Consider the following 23,345-nt stretch of genomic DNA (forward strand, 5'->3'; position numbering starts at 1 on the left):
AGGACATATCGGCCTCGGAGGGAGTGCAGCGTAGGTTTACTAGAACGCTAGCCGGACTTCAAGGGTTAAGTTACGAGGAGAGATGACACAAATTGGGGTTGTATTCTCTGGAGTTTCGAAGGTTAAGGGGTGATCTGATGGAAGTTCATAAGATATTAAGGGGAACAGATAGGGTGGATAGAGAGCAACTATTTCCGCTGGTTGGGGATTCTAGGAGTAAGGGGCAGAGTCTAAAAAGTAGAGCCAGACCTTTGAGGAGAGAGATGAGAAAACATTACTACACACAAAGGGTGGTAGAAGTTTGTAAGTCTCTCACGCAAAGGGCAATTGATAGGAGCTGAATTGCGAAATTGAAATGTGAGAGAGATAGGTTTTTGTCAAGCAAAGGTATGAAGGGATATGGGTGAAAGGCAGGTCTCTGGAGTTAGATGAGAGATGAGCCATGATGTTGTGAAATGGCGGAGCAGGCAGGCAGGCAGGCAGGCAGGCAGGCAGGCGGGTGTGAATGGCCTCCTCCTGTTGCTATGTTGTAGGATTTGAATGAAGCGTTGAGCTTGCTATGTGATTGTTTTGCAGATGAAGCAGGACTTGTGTGTGTTTGTGTTTGGCAGTGCGAATGCGTGTACCCTGTGTGTGATGTTGTTTCCCCCGGCGCCAGGCAAGTGCAGAAAGTGTGGTAAAGAATGAAGAAGAGGACTGCAGCCCTTTAAGTAAAGGGAAAAGCAAACAATTGATACCTACGGCCATACTAGTCTGAAAACGCCCGATCTCGTCTGATCTCGGAAGCTAAGCAGAGTCAGGCCTGGTTAGTACTTGGATGGGAGACCGCCTGGGAATACCAGGTGCAGTAGGCTTTTCTTGCCAGCAGAGGCTGCTCTCAGCTCTGCGCACTCCCTTCAATCACAAAGCTTTTTGCTGCTTGCTCCTGCACTCTCTCTCGCTTTCCTTTGCCCATTCCTTTGCTGCACATTCTCCTGCTGCCAGACAAAGGCAAGGGAGTCGACACAGAGTCAACAAAAAAAAACACATGAAGAAAATAAGCTGGCAAAAAACATACACAAAGCAGCAAGCGTTTAAGTAAAGAGAAGCAAAGCAGGCCATCGCTTACTACCACACTCCTCTGAAAAGTACCCCATCCCATCCGATATCACAAGCTAAGTCAGAGGCAGGCCTGGTCAGTACTCGCTTGGGACACCGCCTGGAAATAGCAACTGCCGTCGGCTTTTCTTGTTCGCTGTTTGCTGTTCTTCACGCCGACGCTGCCTTCATTTGCCAGTCTTTTTGCTGATCGCTCGCTCGCTCGCTGTTGCTCGCTTTCCTCGGCCCATTTCCTGGCAGCACGTTCATAGGAACGGGAGAAGGCCATTCAGCCCTTTGAGCCTGTTCCGCCATTCATGACTGATGTGTACCTTAACTCCATTTACCCGCCTGTGCTCCATAACCCTCAATACCCGTGCCGAACAAAAATCAATCAATCTCGGTTTTGAGATTTTCAATTGATCCCCAGCCTCAACAGCTTTTTGGGGGAGAGAGTTCCAGATTTCTACTACACTTTGTGTGAAGAAGTGCTTCCTGACATCACCCGTGAACTGCCTAGCTGTAATTTTCAGATTATGCCCCCTTGTTCCGGACTCCCCCACCAGAGGAAATAGTTTCTCTATCGAGCCTATCAGCTCCTTTAATAATCTTAAACACCTCAATTAGATCTTAATCTTCTAAACTCAAGGGAATACGAGCCTAGTCGATGCAACCTGTCCTGATAACTTAACCCTTTTAGCCCCGGTATCATTTTGGTAAATGTGCGCTGCAGCCCCTCCAAGGCCAGTGTATCCTTCCTGAGGTGTGGTGCCCAGAACTGAACGCAGTACTCCAGATGCGGTCTAAGCAGAGTTTTATACAACCGTAGCATAACTTTGTATTGTATTCCAGCCCTGTTGAGATGAAGACTAACATTCGCCGACCTGCCGGTCAAATCGGGGCCAGCGGCTGCTTTTATCCATGTGCGGAAAGGCAGACATCTTCTTCTGGCCTGAATTGGGCCAAGGTGACTTAAATTGGGGTGTGGGCTTGAGCCTTTTCTAAGCAGCTGGGCCTGGGAGAGGAGAAAAGGCTGCTCCCCGGTTGTCTGTATTTTGAGGCAGGAGGGAGCAGCGTTTTTGCAGCAGTGAGTGAGTGAGTGAGTGAGTGATTGGGTGAGTGAGTGAAGGAATGGTGAAGCTAATGAAGGTTAAGGCCAGGGGAAGGCAATGAAGGGTAGGTAGGGTTGCCAACTCTGGTTGGACGCATTCCTGGAGGTTTTATCACATGACTTCCAACCACCCGACCCAGTCAAACATCCTTTTTGACCCATCTGCTATAATTTTCGAACTAATTAAGAAAAGCGTTCAAAGAAAAGGAAAAACCATTTTTCTTTTAATGCCTCTATGATGTTTCTCCACGGTTGGTTGGCAGCAGTGTCCAGGAGATTAATCTTTAATTCCTGGAGACTCCAGGGCAATCCTGGAGGCTTGGCAACCCTCCAATTGCGTGAGGTAAGCAGTCAAGTACTGACTTTTCATATTGAATCTACATTTTCTTTACCCAACATTTGGACTTCTGTCCCTTTCTCCCCAGGTTTTGCCGGGCCTCCGACAGGTCAATTTCACCCCTTAGGGCCTCTGCCTGCCCCATTTCTTATGCCTACACCACATAATCTACAAGCCTCTCCATCACCATTTTGATGCCCATTTTAGTTCATGCATCCGGAAAGTCCCGAAAGGCCTCTCCCGACCAACAATCACGGCATGTGTTTATTGATGATTTCAGGGGCTTTCGTCGCGAAGACACTAGCCAGAAGTCCAGCGCAGGTGTTGATGAGTTTTTATGTGAGAAAGGTCAGTGCTAAGTTTACTTCTTAGTACAGCACAGAAGGAGGCCACAGGCCAGTAAATGTTTTCCCTTGCAGAGATTGCTACCTTTGAGGTCCTTGTTTTTAACTTGGTCCCTATCCGTAGCTGGTGAAAGTGTGAGTAGAGGACTAGAGTACAAGGGGGCAGAAGTTATGCTGCAGCTATACAAAACCCTGGTTAGACCGCACCTGGAGTACTGTGAGCAGTTCTGGGCACCGCACCTTCGAAAGGACATATCGGCCTCGGAGGGAGTGCAGCGTAGGTTTACTAGAACGCTAGCCGGACTTCAAGGGTTATGTTACGAGGAGAGATGACACAAATTGGGGTTGTATTCTCTGGAGTTTCGAAGGTTAAGGGGTGATCTGATGGAAGTTCATAAGATATTAAGGGCAACAGATAGGGTGGATAGAGAGCAACTATTTCCGCTGGTTGGGGATTCTAGGAGTAGGGGGCAGAGTCTAAAAAGTAGAGCCAGACCTTTGAGGAGAGAGATGAGAAAACATTACTACACACAAAGGGTGGTAGAAGTTTGTAAGTCTCTCACGCAAAGGGCAATTGATAGGAGCTGAATTGCGAAATTGAAATGTGAGAGAGATAGGTTTTTGTCAAGCAAAGGTATGAAGGGATATGGGCGAAAGGCAGGTCTCTGGAGTTAGATGAGAGATGAGCCATGATGTTCTGAAATGGCGGAGCAGGCAGGCAGGCAGGCAGGGAGGCAGGCAGGCAGGCAGGTGTGAATGGCCTCCTCCTGTTGCTATGTTGTAGGATTTGAATGAAGCGTTGAGCTTGCTATGTGATTGTTTTGCAGATGAAGCAGGACTTGTGTGTGTTTGTGTTTGGCAGTGCGAATGCGTGTACCCTGTGAGTGATGTTGTTTCCCCCGGCGCCAGGCAAGTGCAGAAAGTGTGGTAAAGAATGAAGAAGAGGACTGCAGCCCTTTAAGTAAAGGGAAAAGCAAGCAATTGATGCCTACGGCCATACTAGTCTGAAAACGCCTGATCTCGTCTGATCTCGGAAGCTTAAGCAGAGTCAGGCCTGGTTAGTACTTGGATGGGAGACCGCCTGGGAATACCAGGTGCAGTAGGCTTTTCTTGCCAGCAGAGGCTGCTCTCAGCTCTGCGCACTCCCTTCAATCACAAAGCTTTTTGCTGCTTGCTCCTGCACTCTCTCTCGCTTTCCTTTGCCCATTCCTTTGCTGCACATTCTCCTGCTGCCAGACAAAGGCAAGGGAGTCGACACAGAGTCAACAAAAAAAAACACATGAAGAAAATAAGCTGGCAAAAAACATACACAAAGCAGCAAGCGTTTAAGTAAAGAGAAGCAAAGCAGGCCATCGCTTACTACCACACTCCTCTGAAAAGTACCCCATCCCATCCGATATCACAAGCTAAGTCAGAGGCAGGCCTGGTCAGTACTCGCTTGGGACACCGCCTGGAAATAGCAACTGCCGTCGGCTTTTCTTGTTCGCTGTTTGCTGTTCTTCACGCCGACGCTGCCTTCATTTGCCAGTCTTTTTGCTGATCGCTCGCTCGCTCGCTGTTGCTCGCTTTCCTCGGCCCATTTCCTGGCAGCACGTTCATAGGAACGGGAGAAGGCCATTCAGCCCTTTGAGCCTGTTCCGCCATTCATGACTGATGTGTACCTTAACTCCATTTACCCGCCTGTGCTCCATAACCCTCAATACCCGTGCCGAACAAAAATCAATCAATCTCGGTTTTGAGATTTTCAATTGATCCCCAGCCTCAACAGCTTTTTGGGGGAGAGAGTTCCAGATTTCTACTACACTTTGTGTGAAGAAGTGCTTCCTGACATCACCCGTGAACTGCCTAGCTGTAATTTTCAGATTATGCCCCCTTGTTCCGGACTCCCCCACCAGAGGAAATAGTTTCTCTATCGAGCCTATCAGCTCCTTTAATAATCTTAAACACCTCAATTAGATCTTAATCTTCTAAACTCAAGGGAATACGAGCCTAGTCGATGCAACCTGTCCTGATAACTTAACCCTTTTAGCCCCGGTATCATTTTGGTAAATGTGCGCTGCAGCCCCTCCAAGGCCAGTGTATCCTTCCTGAGGTGTGGTGCCCAGAACTGAACGCAGTACTCCAGATGCGGTCTAAGCAGAGTTTTATACAACCGTAGCATAACTTTGTATTGTATTCCAGCCCTGTTGAGATGAAGACTAACATTCGCCGACCTGCCGGTCAAATCGGGGCCAGCGGCTGCTTTTATCCATGTGCGGAAAGGCAGACATCTTCTTCTGGCCTGAATTGGGCCAAGGTGACTTAAATTGGGGTGTGGGCTTGAGCCTTTTCTAAGCAGCTGGGCCTGGGAGAGGAGAAAAGGCTGCTCCCCGGTTGTCTGTATTTTGAGGCAGGAGGGAGCAGCGTTTTTGCAGCAGTGAGTGAGTGAGTGAGTGAGTGAGTGATTGGGTGAGTGAGTGAAGGAATGGTGAAGCTAATGAAGGTTAAGGCCAGGGGAAGGCAATGAAGGGTAGGTAGGGTTGCCAACTCTGGTTGGACGCATTCCTGGAGGTTTTATCACATGACTTCCAACCACCCGACCCAGTCAAACATCCTTTTTGACCCATCTGCTATAATTTTCGAACTAATTAAGAAAAGCGTTCAAAGAAAAGGAAAAACCATTTTTCTTTTAATGCCTCTATGATGTTTCTCCACGGTTGGTTGGCAGCAGTGTCCAGGAGATTAATCTTTAATTCCTGGAGACTCCAGGGCAATCCTGGAGGCTTGGCAACCCTCCAATTGCGTGAGGTAAGCAGTCAAGTACTGACTTTTCATATTGAATCTACATTTTCTTTACCCAACATTTGGACTTCTGTCCCTTTCTCCCCAGGTTTTGCCGGGCCTCCGACAGGTCAATTTCACCCCTTAGGGCCTCTGCCTGCCCCATTTCTTATGCCTACACCACATAATCTACAAGCCTCTCCATCACCATTTTGATGCCCATTTTAGTTCATGCATCCGGAAAGTCCCGAAAGGCCTCTCCCGACCAACAATCACGGCATGTGTTTATTGATGATTTCAGGGGCTTTCGTCGCGAAGACACTAGCCAGAAGTCCAGCGCAGGTGTTGATGAGTTTTTATGTGAGAAAGGTCAGTGCTAAGTTTACTTCTTAGTACAGCACAGAAGGAGGCCACAGGCCAGTAAATGTTTTCCCTTGCAGAGATTGCTACCTTTGAGGTCCTTGTTTTTAACTTGGTCCCTATCCGTAGCTGGTGAAAGTGTGAGTAGAGGACTAGAGTACAAGGGGGCAGAAGTTATGCTGCAGCTATACAAAACCCTGGTTAGACCGCACCTGGAGTACTGTGAGCAGTTCTGGGCACCGCACCTTCGAAAGGACATATCGGCCTCGGAGGGAGTGCAGCGTAGGTTTACTAGAACGCTAGCCGGACTTCAAGGGTTATGTTACGAGGAGAGATGACACAAATTGGGGTTGTATTCTCTGGAGTTTCGAAGGTTAAGGGGTGATCTGATGGAAGTTCATAAGATATTAAGGGGAACAGATAGGGTGGATAGAGAGCAACTATTTCCGCTGGTTGGGGATTCTAGGAGTAGGGGGCAGAGTCTAAAAAGTAGAGCCAGACCTTTGAGGAGAGAGATGAGAAAACATTACTACACACAAAGGGTGGTAGAAGTTTGTAAGTCTCTCACGCAAAGGGCAATTGATAGGAGCTGAATTGCGAAATTGAAATGTGAGAGAGATAGGTTTTTGTCAAGCAAAGGTATGAAGGGATATGGGCGAAAGGCAGGTCTCTGGAGTTAGATGAGAGATGAGCCATGATGTTCTGAAATGGCGGAGCAGGCAGGCAGGCAGGCAGGGAGGCAGGCAGGCAGGCAGGTGTGAATGGCCTCCTCCTGTTGCTATGTTGTAGGATTTGAATGAAGCGTTGAGCTTGCTATGTGATTGTTTTGCAGATGAAGCAGGACTTGTGTGTGTTTGTGTTTGGCAGTGCGAATGCGTGTACCCTGTGAGTGATGTTGTTTCCCCCGGCGCCAGGCAAGTGCAGAAAGTGTGGTAAAGAATGAAGAAGAGGACTGCAGCCCTTTAAGTAAAGGGAAAAGCAAGCAATTGATGCCTACGGCCATACTAGTCTGAAAACGCCTGATCTCGTCTGATCTCGGAAGCTTAAGCAGAGTCAGGCCTGGTTAGTACTTGGATGGGAGACCGCCTGGGAATACCAGGTGCAGTAGGCTTTTCTTGCCAGCAGAGGCTGCTCTCAGCTCTGCGCACTCCCTTCAATCACAAAGCTTTTTGCTGCTTGCTCCTGCACTCTCTCTCGCTTTCCTTTGCCCATTCCTTTGCTGCACATTCTCCTGCTGCCAGACAAAGGCAAGGGAGTCGACACAGAGTCAACAAAAAAAAACACATGAAGAAAATAAGCTGGCAAAAAACATACACAAAGCAGCAAGCGTTTAAGTAAAGAGAAGCAAAGCAGGCCATCGCTTACCACCACACTCCTCTGAAAAGTACCCCATCCCATCCGATATCACAAGCTAAGTCAGAGGCAGGCCTGGTCAGTACTCGCTTGGGACACCGCCTGGAAATAGCAACTGCCGTCGGCTTTTCTTGTTCGCTGTTTGCTGTTCTTCACGCCGACGCTGCCTTCATTTGCCAGTCTTTTTGCTGATCGCTCGCTCGCTCGCTGTTGCTCGCTTTCCTCGGCCCATTTCCTGGCAGCACGTTCATAGGAACGGGAGAAGGCCATTCAGCCCTTTGAGCCTGTTCCGCCATTCATGACTGATGTGTACCTTAACTCCATTTACCCGCCTGTGCTCCATAACCCTCAATACCCGTGCCGAACAAAAATCAATCAATCTCGGTTTTGAGATTTTCAATTGATCCCCAGCCTCAACAGCTTTTTGGGGGAGAGAGTTCCAGATTTCTACTACACTTTGTGTGAAGAAGTGCTTCCTGACATCACCCGTGAACTGCCTAGCTGTAATTTTCAGATTATGCCCCCTTGTTCCGGACTCCCCCACCAGAGGAAATAGTTTCTCTATCGAGCCTATCAGCTCCTTTAATAATCTTAAACACCTCAATTAGATCTTAATCTTCTAAACTCAAGGGAATACGAGCCTAGTCGATGCAACCTGTCCTGATAACTTAACCCTTTTAGCCCCGGTATCATTTTGGTAAATGTGCGCTGCAGCCCCTCCAAGGCCAGTGTATCCTTCCTGAGGTGTGGTGCCCAGAACTGAACGCAGTACTCCAGATGCGGTCTAAGCAGAGTTTTATACAACCGTAGCATAACTTTGTATTGTATTCCAGCCCTGTTGAGATGAAGACTAACATTCGCCGACCTGCCGGTCAAATCGGGGCCAGCGGCTGCTTTTATCCATGTGCGGAAAGGCAGACATCTTCTTCTGGCCTGAATTGGGCCAAGGTGACTTAAATTGGGGTGTGGGCTTGAGCCTTTTCTAAGCAGCTGGGCCTGGGAGAGGAGAAAAGGCTGCTCCCCGGTTGTCTGTATTTTGAGGCAGGAGGGAGCAGCGTTTTTGCAGCAGTGAGTGAGTGAGTGAGTGAGTGAGTGATTGGGTGAGTGAGTGAAGGAATGGTGAAGCTAATGAAGGTTAAGGCCAGGGGAAGGCAATGAAGGGTAGGTAGGGTTGCCAACTCTGGTTGGACGCATTCCTGGAGGTTTTATCACATGACTTCCAACCACCCGACCCAGTCAAACATCCTTTTTGACCCATCTGCTATAATTTTCGAACTAATTAAGAAAAGCGTTCAAAGAAAAGGAAAAACCATTTTTCTTTTAATGCCTCTATGATGTTTCTCCACGGTTGGTTGGCAGCAGTGTCCAGGAGATTAATCTTTAATTCCTGGAGACTCCAGGGCAATCCTGGAGGCTTGGCAACCCTACAATTGCGTGAGGTAAGCAGTCAAGTACTGACTTTTCATATTGAATCTACATTTTCTTTACCCAACATTTGGACTTCTGTCCCTTTCTCCCCAGGTTTTGCCGGGCCTCCGACAGGTCAATTTCACCCCTTAGGGCCTCTGCCTGCCCCATTTCTTATGCCTACACCACATAATCTACAAGCCTCTCCATCACCATTTTGATGCCCATTTTAGTTCATGCATGCGGAAAGTCCCGAAAGGCCTCTCCCGACCAACAATCACGGCATGTGTTTATTGAATGATTTCAGGGGCTTTCGTCGCGAAGACACTAGCCAGAAGTCCAGCGCAGGTGTTGATGAGTTTTTATGTGAGAAAGGTCAGTGCTAAGTTTACTTCTTAGTACAGCACAGAAGGAGGCCACAGGCCAGTAAATGTTTTCCCTTGCAGAGATTGCTACCTTTGAGGTCCTTGTTTTTAACTTGGTCCCTATCCGTAGCTGGTGATAGTGTGAGTAGAGGACTAGAGTACAAGGCGGCAGAAGTTATGCTGCAGCTATACAAAACCCTGGTAAGACCGCACCTGGAGTACTGTGAGCAGTTCTGGGCACCGCACCTTCGGAAGGACATATCGGCCTCGGAGGGAGTGCAGCGTAGGTTTACTAGAACGCTAGCCGGACTTCAAGGGTTAAGTTACGAGGAGAGATGACACAAATTGGGGTTGTATTCTCTGGAGTTTCGAAGGTTAAGGGGTGATCTGATGGAAGTTCATAAGATATTAAGGGGAACAGATAGGGTGGATAGAGAGCAACTATTTCCGCTGGTTGGGGATTCTAGGAGTAGGGGGCAGAGTCTAAAAAGTAGAGCCAGACCTTTGAGGAGAGAGATGAGAAAACATTACTACACACAAAGGGTGGTAGAAGTTTGTAAGTCTCTCACGCAAAGGGCAATTGATAGGAGCTGAATTGCGAAATTGAAATGTGAGAGAGATAGGTTTTTGTCAAGCAAAGGTATGAAGGGATATGGGCGAAAGGCAGGTCTCTGGAGTTGGATGAGAGATGAGCCATGATGTTCTGAAATGGCGGAGCAGGCAGGCAGGCAGGCAGGCAGGCAGGCGGGTGTGAATGGCCTCCTCCTGTTGCTATGTTGTAGGATTTGAATGAAGCGTTGAGCTTGCTATGTGATTGTTTTGCAGATGAAGCAGGACTTGTGTGTGTTTGTGTTTGGCAGTGCGAATGCGTGTACCCTGTGAGTGATGTTGTTTCCCCCGGCGCCAGGCAAGTGCAGAAAGTGTGGTAAAGAATGAAGAAGAGGACTGCAGCCCTTTAAGTAAAGGGAAAAGCAAGCAATTGATGCCTACGGCCATACTAGTCTGAAAACGCCCGATCTCGTCTGATCTCGGTAGCTTAAGCAGAGTCAGGCCTGGTTAGTACTTGGATGGGAGACCGCCTGGGAATACGAGGTGCAGTAGGCTTTTCTTGCCAGCAGAGGCTGCTCTCAGCTCTGCGCACTCCCTTCAATCACAAAGCTTTTTGCTGCTTGCTCCTGCACTCTCTCTCGCTTTCCTTTGCCCATTCCTTTGCTGCACATTCTCCTGCTGCCAGACAAAGGCAAGGGAGTCGACACAGAGTCAACAAAAAAAAACACATGAAGAAAATAAGCTGGCAAAAAACATACACAAAGCAGCAAGCGTTTAAGTAAAGAGAAGCAAAGCAGGCCATCGCTTACTACCACACTCCTCTGAAAAGTACCCCATCCCATCCGATATCACAAGCTAAGTCAGAGGCAGGCCTGGTCAGTACTCGCTTGGGACACCGCCTGGAAATAGCAACTGCCGTCGGCTTTTCTTGTTAGCTGTTTGCTGTTCTTCACGCCGACGCTGCCTTCATTTGCCAGTCTTTTTGCTGATCGCTCGCTCGCTCGCTCACTCGGTCGCTCGCTGTTGCTCGCTTTCCTCGGCCCATTTCCTGGCAGCACGTTCATAGGAACGGGAGAAGGCCATTCAGCCCTTTGAGCCTGTTCCGCCATTCGTGACTGATGTGTACCTTAACTCCATTTACCCGCCTGTGCTCCATAACCCTCAACACCCGTGCCTAACAAAAATCAATCAATCTCGGTTTTGAGATTTTCAATTGATCCCCAGCCTCAACAGCTTTTTGGGGGAGAGAGTTCCAGATTTCTACTACACTTTGTGTGAAGAAGTGCTTCCTGACATCACCCGTGAACTGCCTAGCTGTAATTTTCAGATTATGCCCCCTTGTTCCGGACTCCCCCACCAGAGGAAATAGTTTCTCTATCGAGCCTATCAGCTCCTTTAATAATCTTAAACACCTCAATTAGATCTTAATCTTCTAAACTCAAGGGAATACGAGCCTAGTCGATGCAACCTGTCCTGACAACTTAACCCTTTTAGCCCCGGTATCATTTTGGTAAATGTGCGCTGCAGCCCCTCCAAGACCAGTGTATCCTTCCTGAGGTGTGGTGCCCAGAACTGAACGCAGTACTCCAGATGCGGTCTAAGCAGAGCTTTATACAACCGTAGCATAACTTTGTATTGTATTCCAGCCCTGTTGAGATGAAGACTAACATTCGCCGACCTGCCGGTCAAATCGGGGCCAGCGGCTGCTTTTATCCATGTGCGGAAAGGCACACATCTTCTTCTGGCCTGAATTGGGCCAAGGTGACTTAAATTGGGGTGTGGGCTTGAGCCTTTTCTAAGCAGCTGGGCCTGGGAGAGGAGAAAAGGCTGCTCCCCGGTTGTCTGTATTTTGAGGCAGGAGGGACCAGCGTTTTTGCAGCAGTGAGTGAGTGAGTGAGTGAGTGAAGGAATGGTGAAGCTAATGAAGGTTAAGGCCAGGGGAAGGCAATGAAGGGTAGGTAGGGTTGCCAACTCTGGTTGGACGCATTCCTGGAGGTTTTATCACATGACTTCCAACCACCCGACCCAGTCAAACATCCTTTTTGACCCATCTGCTATAATTTTCGAACTAATTAAGAAAAGCGTTCAAAGAAAAGGAAAAAACATTTTTCTTTTAATGCCTCTATGATGTTTCTCCACGGTTGGCTGGCAGCAGTGTCCAGGAGATTAATCTTTAATTCCTGGAGACTCCAGGGCAATCCTGGAGGCTTGGCAACCCTACAATTGCGTGAGGTAAGCATTCAAGTACTGACTTTTCATATTGAATCTACATTTTCTTTACCCAACATTTGGACTTCTGTCCCTTTCTCCCCAGGTTTTGCCGGGCCTCCGACAGGTCAATTTCACCCCTTAGGGCCTCTGCCTGCCCCATTTCTTATGCCTACACCACATAATCTACAAGCCTCTCCATCACCATTTTGATGCCCATTTTAGTTCATGCATCCGGAAAGTCCCGAAAGGCCTCTCCCGACCAACAATCACGGCATGTGTTTATTGAATGATTTCAGGGGCTTTCGTCGCGAAGACACTAGCCAGAAGTCCAGCGCAGGTGTTGATGAGTTTTTATGTGAGAAAGGTCAGTGCTAAGTTTACTTCTTAGTACAGCACAGAAGGAGGCCACAGGCCAGTAAATGTTTTCCCTTGCAGAGATTGCTACCTTTGAGGTCCTTGTTTTTAACTTGGTCCCTATCCGTAGCTGGTGAAAGTGTGAGTAGAGGACTAGAGTACAAGGCGGCAGAAGTTATGCTGCAGCTATACAAAACCCTGGTTAGACCGCACCTGGAGTACTGTGAGCAGTTCTGGGCACCGCACCTTCGGAAGGACATATCGGCCTCGGAGGGAGTGCGGCGTAGGTTTACTAGAACGCTAGCTGGACTTCAAGGGTTAAGTTACGAGGAGAGATGACACAAATTGGGGTTGTATTCTCTGGAGTTTCGAAGGTTAAGGGGTGATCTGATGGAAGTTCATAAGATATTAAGGGGAACAGATAGGGTGGATAGAGAGCAACTATTTCCGCTGGTTGGGGATTCTAGGAGTAGGGGGCAGAGTCTAAAAAGTAGAGCCAGACCTTTGAGGAGAGAGATGAGAAAACATTACTACCCACAAAGGGTGGTAGAAGTTTGTAAGTCTCTCACGCAAAGGGCAATTGATAGGAGCTGAATTGCGAAATTGAAATGTGAGAGAGATAGGTTTTTGTCAAGCAAAGGTATGAAGGGATATGGGCGAAAGGCAGGTCTCTGGAGTTAGATGAGAGATGAGCCATGATGTTCTGAAATGGCGGAGCAGGCAGGCAGGCAGGCAGACAGGCAGGCAGGCGGGTGTGAATGGCCTCCTCCTGTTGCTATGTTGTAGGATTTGAATGAAGCGTTGAGCTTGCTATGTGATTGTTTTGCAGATGAAGCAGGACTTGTGTGTGTTTGTGTTTGGCAGTGCGAATGCGTGTACCCTGTGAGTGATGTTGTTTCCCCCGGCGCCAGGCAAGTGCAGAAAGTATGGTAAAGAATGAAGAAGAAGACTGCAGCCCTTTAAGTAAAGGGAAAAGCAAGCAATTGATGCCTACGGCCATACTAGTCTGAAAACGCCCGATCTCGTCTGATCTCGGAAGCTAAGCAGAGTCAGGCCTGGTTAGTACTTGGATGGGAGACCGCCTGGGAATACCAGGTGCAGTAGGCTTTTCTTGCCAGCAGAGGCTGCTCTCAGCTCTGCGCACTCCCTTCAATCACAAAGCTTTTTGCTGCTTGCTCCTGCACTCTCTCTCGCTTTCCTTTGCCCATTCCTTTGCTGCACATTCTCCTGCTGCCAGACAAAGGCAAGGGAGTCGACACAGAGTCAACAAAAAAAAACACATGAAGAAAATAAGCTGGCAAAAAACATACACAAAGCAGCAAGCGTTTAAGTAAAGAGAAGCAAAGCAGGCCATCGCTTACTCCCACACTCCTCTGAAAAGTACCCCATCCCATCCGATATCACAAGCTAAGTCAGAGGCAGGCCTGGTCAGTACTCGCTTGGGACACCGCCTGGAAATAGCAACTGCCGTCAGCTTTTCTTGTTAGCTGTTTGCTGTTCTTCACGCCGACGCTGCCTTCATTTGCCAGTCTTTTTGCTGATCGCTCGCTCGCTCGCTCACTCGCTCGCTCGCTGTTGCTCGCTTTCCTCTGCCCATTTCCTGGCAGCACGTTCATAGGAACGGGAGAAGGCCATTCAGCCCTTTGAGCCTGTTCCGCCATTCGTGACTGATGTGTACCTTAACTCCATTTACCCGCCTGTGCTCCATAACCCTCAACACCCGTGCCTAACAAAAATCAATCAATCTCGGTTTTGAGATTTTCAATTGATCCCCAGCCTCAACAGCTTTTTGGGGGAGAGAGTTCCAGATTTCTACTACACTTTGTGTGAAGAAGTGCTTCCTGACATCACCCGTGAACTGCCTAGCTGTAATTTTCAGATTATGCCCCCTTGTTCCGGACTCCCCCACCAGAGGAAATAGTTTCTCTATCGAGCCTATCAGCTCCTTTAATAATCTTAAACACCTCAATTAGATCTTAATCTTCTAAACTCAAGGGAATACGAGCCTAGTCGATGCAACCTGTCCTGACAACTTAACCCTTTTAGCCCCGGTATCATTTTGGTAAATGTGCGCTGCAGCCCCTCCAAGACCAGTGTATCCTTCCTGAGGTGTGGTGCCCAGAACTGAACGCAGTACTCCAGATGCAGTCTAAGCAGAGCTTTATACAACCGTAGCATAACTTTGTATTGTATTCCAGCCCTGTTGAGATGAAGACTAACATTCGCCGACCTGCCGGTCAAATCGGGGCCAGCGGCTGCTTTTATCCATGTGCGGAAAGGCACACATCTTCTTCTGGCCTGAATTGGGCCAAGGTGACTTAAATTGGGGTGTGGGCTTGAGCCTTTTCTAAGCAGCTGGGCCTGGGAGAGGAGAAAAGGCTGCTCCCCGGTTGTCTGTATTTTGAGGCAGGAGGGACCAGCGTTTTTGCAGCAGTGAGTGAGTGAGTGAGTGAGTGAAGGAATGGTGAAGCTAATGAAGGTTAAGGCCAGGGGAAGGCAATGAAGGGTAGGTAGGGTTGCCAACTCTGGTTGGACGCATTCCTGGAGGTTTTATCACATGACTTCCAACCACCCGACCCAGTCAAACATCCTTTTTGACCCATCTGCTATAATTTTCGAACTAATTAAGAAAAGCGTTCAAAGAAAAGGAAAAACCATTTTTCTTTTAATGCCTCTATGATGTTTCTCCACGGTTGGTTGGCAGCAGTGTCCAGGAGATTAATCTTTAATTCCTGGAGACTCCAGGGCAATCCTGGAGGCTTGGCAACCCTACAATTGCGTGAGGTAAGCAGTCAAGTACTGACTTTTCATATTGAATCTACATTTTCTTTACCCAACATTTGGACTTCTGTCCCTTTCTCCCCAGGTTTTGCCGGGCCTCCGACAGGTCAATTTCACCCCTTAGGGCCTCTGCCTGCCCCATTTCTTATGCCTACACCACATAATCTACAAGCCTCTCCATCACCATTTTGATGCCCATTTTAGTTCATGCATCCGGAAAGTCCCGAAAGGCCTCTCCCGACCAACAATCACGGCATGTGTTTATTGAATGATTTCAGGGGCTTTCGTCGCGAAGACACTAGCCAGAAGTCCAGCGCAGGTGTTGATGAGTTTTTATGTGAGAAAGGTCAGTGCTAAGTTTACTTCTTAGTACAGCACAGAAGGAGGCCACAGGCCAGTAAATGTTTTCCCTTGCAGAGATTGCTACCTTTGAGGTCCTTGTTTTTAACTTGGTCCCTATCCGTAGCTGGTGAAAGTGTGAGTAGAGGACTAGAGTACAAGGCGGCAGAAGTTATGCTGCAGCTATACAAAACCCTGGTTAGACCGCACCTGGAGTACTGTGAGCAGTTCTGGGCACCGCACCTTCGGAAGGACATATCGGCCTCGGAGGGAGTGCAGCGTAGGTTTACTAGAACGCTAGCCGGACTTCAAGGGTTAAGTTACGAGGAGAGATGACACAAATTGGGGTTGTATTCTCTGGAGTTTCGAAGGTTAAGGGGTGATCTGATGGAAGTTCATAAGATATTAAGGGGAACAGATAGGGTGGATAGAGAGCAACTATTTCCGCTGGTTGGGGATTCTAGGAGTAGGGGGCAGAGTCTAAAAAGTAGAGCCAGACCTTTGAGGAGAGAGATGAGAAAACATTACTACCCACAAAGGGTGGTAGAAGTTTGTAAGTCTCTCACGCAAAGGGCAATTGATAGGAGCTGAATTGCGAAATTGAAATGTGAGAGAGATAGGTTTTTGTCAAGCAAAGGTATGAAGGGATATGGGCGAAAGGCAGGTCTCTGGAGTTAGATGAGAGATGAGCCATGATGTTCTGAAATGGCGGAGCAGGCAGGCAGGCAGGCAGACAGGCAGGCAGGCGGGTGGGTGTGAATGGCCTCCTCCTGTTGCTATGTTGTAGGATTTGAATGAAGCGTTGAGCTTGCTATGTGATTGTTTTGCAGATGAAGCAGGACTTGTGTGTGTTTGTGTTTGGCAGTGCGAATGCGTGTACCCTGTGAGTGATGTTGTTTCCCCCGGCGCCAGGCAAGTGCAGAAAGTATGGTAAAGAATGAAGAAGAAGACTGCAGCCCTTTAAGTAAAGGGAAAAGCAAGCAATTGATGCCTACGGCCATACTAGTCTGAAAACGCCCGATCTCGTCTGATCTCGGAAGCTAAGCAGAGTCAGGCCTGGTTAGTACTTGGATGGGAGACCGCCTGGGAATACCAGGTGCAGTAGGCTTTTCTTGCCAGCAGAGGCTGCTCTCAGCTCTGCGCACTCCCTTCAATCACAAAGCTTTTTGCTGCTTGCTCCTGCACTCTCTCTCGCTTTCCTTTGCCCATTCCTTTGCTGCACATTCTCCTGCTGCCAGACAAAGGCAAGGGAGTCGACACAGAGTCAACAAAAAAAAACACATGAAGAAAATAAGCTGGCAAAAAACATACACAAAGCAGCAAGCGTTTAAGTAAAGAGAAGCAAAGCAGGCCATCGCTTACTCCCACACTCCTCTGAAAAGTACCCCATCCCATCCGATATCACAAGCTAAGTCAGAGGCAGGCCTGGTCAGTACTCGCTTGGGACACCGCCTGGAAATAGCAACTGCCGTCAGCTTTTCTTGTTAGCTGTTTGCTGTTCTTCACGCCGACGCTGCCTTCATTTGCCAGTCTTTTTGCTGATCGCTCGCTCGCTCGCTCACTCGGTCGCTCGCTGTTGCTCGCTTTCCTCGGCCCATTTCCTGGCAGCACGTTCATAGGAACGGGAGAAGGCCATTCAGCCCTTTGAGCCTGTTCCGCCATTCGTGACTGATGTGTACCTTAACTCCATTTACCCGCCTGTGCTCCATAACCCTCAACACCCGTGCCTAACAAAAATCAATCAATCTCGGTTTTGAGATTTTCAATTGATCCCCAGCCTCAACAGCTTTTTGGGGGAGAGAGTTCCAGATTTCTACTACACTTTGTGTGAAGAAGTGCTTCCTGACATCACCCGTGAACTGCCTAGCTGTAATTTTCAGATTATGCCCCCTTGTTCCGGACTCCCCCACCAGAGGAAATAGTTTCTCTATCGAGCCTATCAGCTCCTTTAATAATCTTAAACACCTCAATTAGATCTTAATCTTCTAAACTCAAGGGAATACGAGCCTAGTCGATGCAACCTGTCCTGACAACTTAACCCTTTTAGCCCCGGTATCATTTTGGTAAATGTGCGCTGCAGCCCCTCCAAGACCAGTGTATCCTTCCTGAGGTGTGGTGCCCAGAACTGAACGCAGTACTCCAGATGCGGTCTAAGCAGAGCTTTATACAACCGTAGCATAACTTTGTATTGTATTCCAGCCCTGTTGAGATGAAGACTAACATTCGCCGACCTGCCGGTCAAATCGGGGCCAGCGGCTGCTTTTATCCATGTGCGGAAAGGCACACATCTTCTTCTGGCCTGAATTGGGCCAAGGTGACTTAAATTGGGGTGTGGGCTTGAGCCTTTTCTAAGCAGCTGGGCCTGGGAGAGGAGAAAAGGCTGCTCCCCGGTTGTCTGTATTTTGAGGCAGGAGGGACCAGCGTTTTTGCAGCAGTGAGTGAGTGAGTGAGTGAGTGAAGGAATGGTGAAGCTAATGAAGGTTAAGGCCAGGGGAAGGCAATGAAGGGTAGGTAGGGTTGCCAACTCTGGTTGGACGCATTCCTGGAGGTTTTATCACATGACTTCCAACCACCCGACCCAGTCAAACATCCTTTTTGACCCATCTGCTATAATTTTCGAACTAATTAAGAAAAGCGTTCAAAGAAAAGGAAAAAACATTTTTCTTTTAATGCCTCTATGATGTTTCTCCACGGTTGGCTGGCAGCAGTGTCCAGGAGATTAATCTTTAATTCCTGGAGACTCCAGGGCAATCCTGGAGGCTTGGCAACCCTACAATTGCGTGAGGTAAGCATTCAAGTACTGACTTTTCATATTGAATCTACATTTTCTTTACCCAACATTTGGACTTCTGTCCCTTTCTCCCCAGGTTTTGCCGGGCCTCCGACAGGTCAATTTCACCCCTTAGGGCCTCTGCCTGCCCCATTTCTTATGCCTACACCACATAATCTACAAGCCTCTCCATCACCATTTTGATGCCCATTTTAGTTCATGCATCCGGAAAGTCCCGAAAGGCCTCTCCCGACCAACAATCACGGCATGTGTTTATTGAATGATTTCAGGGGCTTTCGTCGCGAAGACACTAGCCAGAAGTCCAGCGCAGGTGTTGATGAGTTTTTATGTGAGAAAGGTCAGTGCTAAGTTTACTTCTTAGTACAGCACAGAAGGAGGCCACAGGCCAGTAAATGTTTTCCCTTGCAGAGATTGCTACCTTTGAGGTCCTTGTTTTTAACTTGGTCCCTATCCGTAGCTGGTGAAAGTGTGAGTAGAGGACTAGAGTACAAGGCGGCAGAAGTTATGCTGCAGCTATACAAAACCCTGGTTAGACCGCACCTGGAGTACTGTGAGCAGTTCTGGGCACCGCACCTTCGGAAGGACATATCGGCCTCGGAGGGAGTGCGGCGTAGGTTTACTAGAACGCTAGCCGGACTTCAAGGGTTAAGTTACGAGGAGAGATGACACAAATTGGGGTTGTATTCTCTGGAGTTTCGAAGGTTAAGGGGTGATCTGATGGAAGTTCATAAGATATTAAGGGGAACAGATAGGGTGGATAGAGAGCAACTATTTCCGCTGGTTGGGGATTCTAGGAGTAGGGGGCAGAGTCTAAAAAGTAGAGCCAGACCTTTGAGGAGAGAGATGAGAAAACATTACTACCCACAAAGGGTGGTAGAAGTTTGTAAGTCTCTCACGCAAAGGGCAATTGATAGGAGCTGAATTGCGAAATTGAAATGTGAGAGAGATAGGTTTTTGTCAAGCAAAGGTATGAAGGGATATGGGCGAAAGGCAGGTCTCTGGAGTTAGATGAGAGATGAGCCATGATGTTCTGAAATGGCGGAGCAGGCAGGCAGGCAGGCAGGCAGACAGGCAGGCAGGCGGGTGTGAATGGCCTCCTCCTGTTGCTATGTTGTAGGATTTGAATGAAGCGTTGAGCTTGCTATGTGATTGTTTTGCAGATGAAGCAGGACTTGTGTGTGTTTGTGTTTGGCAGTGCGAATGCGTGTACCCTGTGAGTGATGTTGTTTCCCCCGGCGCCAGGCAAGTGCAGAAAGTGTGGTAAAGAATGAAGTAGAGGACTGCAGCCCTTTAAGTAAAGGGAAAAGCAAGCAATTGATGCCTACGGCCATACTAGTCTGAAAACCCCCGATCTCGTCTGATCTCGGAAGCTAAGCAGAGTCAGGCCTGGTTAGTACTTGGATGGGAGACTGCCTGGGAATACCAGGTGCAGTAGGCTTTTCTTGCCAGCAGAGGCTGCTCTCAGCTCTGCGCACTCCCTTCAATCACAAAGCTTTTTGCTGCTTGCTCCTGCACTCTCTCTCGCTTTCCTTTGCCCATTCCTTTGCTGCACATTCTCCTGCTGCCAGACAAAGGCAAGGGAGTCGACACAGAGTCAACAAAAAAAAACACATGAAGAAAATAAGCTGGCAAAAAACATACACAAAGCAGCAAGCGTTTAAGTAAAGAGAAGCAAAGCAGGCCATCGCTTACTCCCACACTCCTCTGAAAAGTACCCCATCCCATCCGATATCACAAGCTAAGTCAGAGGCAGGCCTGGTCAGTACTCGCTTGGGACACCGCCTGGAAATAGCAACTGCCGTCAGCTTTTCTTGTTAGCTGTTTGCTGTTCTTCACGCCGACGCTGCCTTCATTTGCCAGTCTTTTTGCTGATCGCTCGCTCGCTCGCTCACTCGCTCGCTCGCTGTTGCTCGCTTTCCTCTGCCCATTTCCTGGCAGCACGTTCATAGGAACGGGAGAAGGCCATTCAGCCCTTTGAGCCTGTTCCGCCATTCGTGACTGATGTGTACCTTAACTCCATTTACCCGCCTGTGCTCCATAACCCTCAACACCCGTGCCTAACAAAAATCAATCAATCTCGGTTTTGAGATTTTCAATTGATCCCCAGCCTCAACAGCTTTTTGGGGGAGAGAGTTCCAGATTTCTACTACACTTTGTGTGAAGAAGTGCTTCCTGACATCACCCGTGAACTGCCTAGCTGTAATTTTCAGATTATGCCCCCTTGTTCCGGACTCCCCCACCAGAGGAAATAGTTTCTCTATCGAGCCTATCAGCTCCTTTAATAATCTTAAACACCTCAATTAGATCTTAATCTTCTAAACTCAAGGGAATACGAGCCTAGTCGATGCAACCTGTCCTGACAACTTAACCCTTTTAGCCCCGGTATCATTTTGGTAAATGTGCGCTGCAGCCCCTCCAAGACCAGTGTATCCTTCCTGAGGTGTGGTGCCCAGAACTGAACGCAGTACTCCAGATGCGGTCTAAGCAGAGCTTTATACAACCGTAGCATAACTTTGTATTGTATTCCAGCCCTGTTGAGATGAAGACTAACATTCGCCGACCTGCCGGTCAAATCGGGGCCAGCGGCTGCTTTTATCCATGTGCGGAAAGGCACACATCTTCTTCTGGCCTGAATTGGGCCAAGGTGACTTAAATTGGGGTGTGGGCTTGAGCCTTTTCTAAGCAGCTGGGCCTGGGAGAGGAGAAAAGGCTGCTCCCCGGTTGTCTGTATTTTGAGGCAGGAGGGACCAGCGTTTTTGCAGCAGTGAGTGAGTGAGTGAGTGAGTGAAGGAATGGTGAAGCTAATGAAGGTTAAGGCCAGGGGAAGGCAATGAAGGGTAGGTAGGGTTGCCAACTCTGGTTGGACGCATTCCTGGAGGTTTTATCACATGACTTCCAACCACCCGACCCAGTCAAACATCCTTTTTGACCCATCTGCTATAATTTTCGAACTAATTAAGAAAAGCGTTCAAAGAAAAGGAAAAAACATTTTTCTTTTAATGCCTCTATGATGTTTCTCCACGGTTGGCTGGCAGCAGTGTCCAGGAGATTAATCTTTAATTCCTGGAGACTCCAGGGCAATCCTGGAGGCTTGGCAACCCTACAATTGCGTGAGGTAAGCATTCAAGTACTGACTTTTCATATTGAATCTACATTTTCTTTACCCAACATTTGGACTTCTGTCCCTTTCTCCCCAGGTTTTGCCGGGCCTCCGACAGGTCAATTTCACCCCTTAGGGCCTCTGCCTGCCCCATTTCTTATGCCTACACCACATAATCTACAAGCCTCTCCATCACCATTTTGATGCCCATTTTAGTTCATGCATCCGGAAAGTCCCGAAAGGCCTCTCCCGACCAACAATCACGGCATGTGTTTATTGAATGATTTCAGGGGCTTTCGTCGCGAAGACACTAGCCAGAAGTCCAGCGCAGGTGTTGATGAGTTTTTATGTGAGAAAGGTCAGTGCTAAGTTTACTTCTTAGTACAGCACAGAAGGAGGCCACAGGCCAGTAAATGTTTTCCCTTGCAGAGATTGCTACCTTTGAGGTCCTTGTTTTTAACTTGGTCCCTATCCGTAGCTGGTGAAAGTGTGAGTAGAGGACTAGAGTACAAGGCGGCAGAAGTTATGCTGCAGCTATACAAAACCCTGGTTAGACCGCACCTGGAGTACTGTGAGCAGTTCTGGGCACCGCACCTTCGGAAGGACATATCGGCCTCGGAGGGAGTGCAGCGTAGGTTTACTAGAACGCTAGCTGGACTTCAAGGGTTAAGTTACGAGGAGAGATGACACAAATTGGGGTTGTATTCTCTGGAGTTTCGAAGGTTAAGGGGTGATCTGATGGAAGTTCATAAGATATTAAGGGGAACAGATAGGGTGGATAGAGAGCAACTATTTCCGCTGGTTGGGGATTCTAGGAGTAGGGGGCAGAGTCTAAAAAGTAGAGCCAGACCTTTGAGGAGAGAGATGAGAAAACATTACTACCCACAAAGGGTGGTAGAAGTTTGTAAGTCTCTCACGCAAAGGGCAATTGATAGGAGCTGAATTGCGAAATTGAAATGTGAGAGAGATAGGTTTTTGTCAAGCAAAGGTATGAAGGGATATGGGCGAAAGGCAGGTCTCTGGAGTTAGATGAGAGATGAGCCATGATGTTCTGAAATGGCGGAGCAGGCAGGCAGGCAGGCAGACAGGCAGGCAGGCGGGTGTGAATGGCCTCCTCCTGTTGCTATGTTGTAGGATTTGAATGAAGCGTTGAGCTTGCTATGTGATTGTTTTGCAGATGAAGCAGGACTTGTGTGTGTTTGTGTTTGGCAGTGCGAATGCGTGTACCCTGTGAGTGATGTTGTTTCCCCCGGCGCCAGGCAAGTGCAGAAAGTATGGTAAAGAATGAAGAAGAAGACTGCAGCCCTTTAAGTAAAGGGAAAAGCAAGCAATTGATGCCTACGGCCATACTAGTCTGAAAACGCCTGATCTCGTCTGATCTCGGAAGCTAAGCAGAGTCAGGCCTGGTTAGTACTTGGATGGGAGACCGCCTGGGAATACCAGGTGCAGTAGGCTTTTCTTGCCAGCAGAGGCTGCTCTCAGCTCTGCGCACTCCCTTCAATCACAAAGCTTTTTGCTGCTTGCTCCTGCACTCTCTCTCGCTTTCCTTTGCCCATTCCTTTGCTGCACATTCTCCTGCTGCCAGACAAAGGCAAGGGAGTCGACACAGAGTCAACAAAAAAAAACACATGAAGAAAATAAGCTGGCAAAAAACATACACAAAGCAGCAAGCGTTTAAGTAAAGAGAAGCAAAGCAGGCCATCGCTTACTCCCACACTCCTCTGAAAAGTACCCCATCCCATCCGATATCACAAGCTAAGTCAGAGGCAGGCCTGGTCAGTACTCGCTTGGGACACCGCCTGGAAATAGCAACTGCCGTCAGCTTTTCTTGTTAGCTGTTTGCTGTTCTTCACGCCGACGCTGCCTTCATTTGCCAGTCTTTTTGCTGATCGCTCGCTCGCTCGCTCACTCGGTCGCTCGCTGTTGCTCGCTTTCCTCGGCCCATTTCCTGGCAGCACGTTCATAGGAACGGGAGAAGGCCATTCAGCCCTTTGAGCCTGTTCCGCCATTCGTGACTGATGTGTACCTTAACTCCATTTACCCGCCTGTGCTCCATAACCCTCAACACCCGTGCCTAACAAAAATCAATCAATCTCGGTTTTGAGA

The 23,345-nt window shown here is 48.4% G+C and overlaps 7 non-coding genes and 1 pseudogene across 7 annotated transcripts; all 8 read left to right on the top strand.

Moving 5' to 3' along the window:
- The first annotated feature begins 735 nt into the window (after positions 1-735).
- Positions 736-854, top strand: LOC137322234 (5S ribosomal RNA). Its single transcript, XR_010962991.1, has one exon. It is a non-coding gene; the product is annotated as a 5S ribosomal RNA (ribosomal RNA).
- Positions 855-3,855: 3,001 nt separating this feature from the next.
- Positions 3,856-3,975, top strand: LOC137322315 (5S ribosomal RNA). The gene has a single exon (XR_010963069.1). It is a non-coding gene; the product is annotated as a 5S ribosomal RNA (ribosomal RNA).
- A 3,005-nt stretch (positions 3,976-6,980) lies between these two features.
- Positions 6,981-7,100, top strand: LOC137322316 (5S ribosomal RNA). The gene has a single exon (XR_010963070.1). It is a non-coding gene; the product is annotated as a 5S ribosomal RNA (ribosomal RNA).
- A 2,998-nt stretch (positions 7,101-10,098) lies between these two features.
- Positions 10,099-10,218, top strand: LOC137322355 (5S ribosomal RNA; annotated as a pseudogene).
- A 2,998-nt stretch (positions 10,219-13,216) lies between these two features.
- Positions 13,217-13,335, top strand: LOC137322365 (5S ribosomal RNA). Its single transcript, XR_010963080.1, has one exon. It is a non-coding gene; the product is annotated as a 5S ribosomal RNA (ribosomal RNA).
- Positions 13,336-16,337: 3,002 nt separating this feature from the next.
- On the top strand, positions 16,338-16,456 carry LOC137322366 (5S ribosomal RNA). Its single transcript, XR_010963081.1, has one exon. It is a non-coding gene; the product is annotated as a 5S ribosomal RNA (ribosomal RNA).
- Positions 16,457-19,458: 3,002 nt separating this feature from the next.
- LOC137322239 (5S ribosomal RNA) lies at positions 19,459-19,577 on the top strand. The gene has a single exon (XR_010962996.1). It is a non-coding gene; the product is annotated as a 5S ribosomal RNA (ribosomal RNA).
- A 2,998-nt stretch (positions 19,578-22,575) lies between these two features.
- On the top strand, positions 22,576-22,694 carry LOC137322228 (5S ribosomal RNA). Its single transcript, XR_010962985.1, has one exon. It is a non-coding gene; the product is annotated as a 5S ribosomal RNA (ribosomal RNA).
- Positions 22,695-23,345: the final 651 nt, after the last annotated feature.

Source organism: Heptranchias perlo, chromosome 5, assembly GCF_035084215.1.
Source record: "Heptranchias perlo isolate sHepPer1 chromosome 5, sHepPer1.hap1, whole genome shotgun sequence".
In the NCBI taxonomy this organism is placed as follows: Eukaryota; Metazoa; Chordata; class Chondrichthyes; order Hexanchiformes; family Hexanchidae; genus Heptranchias; species Heptranchias perlo.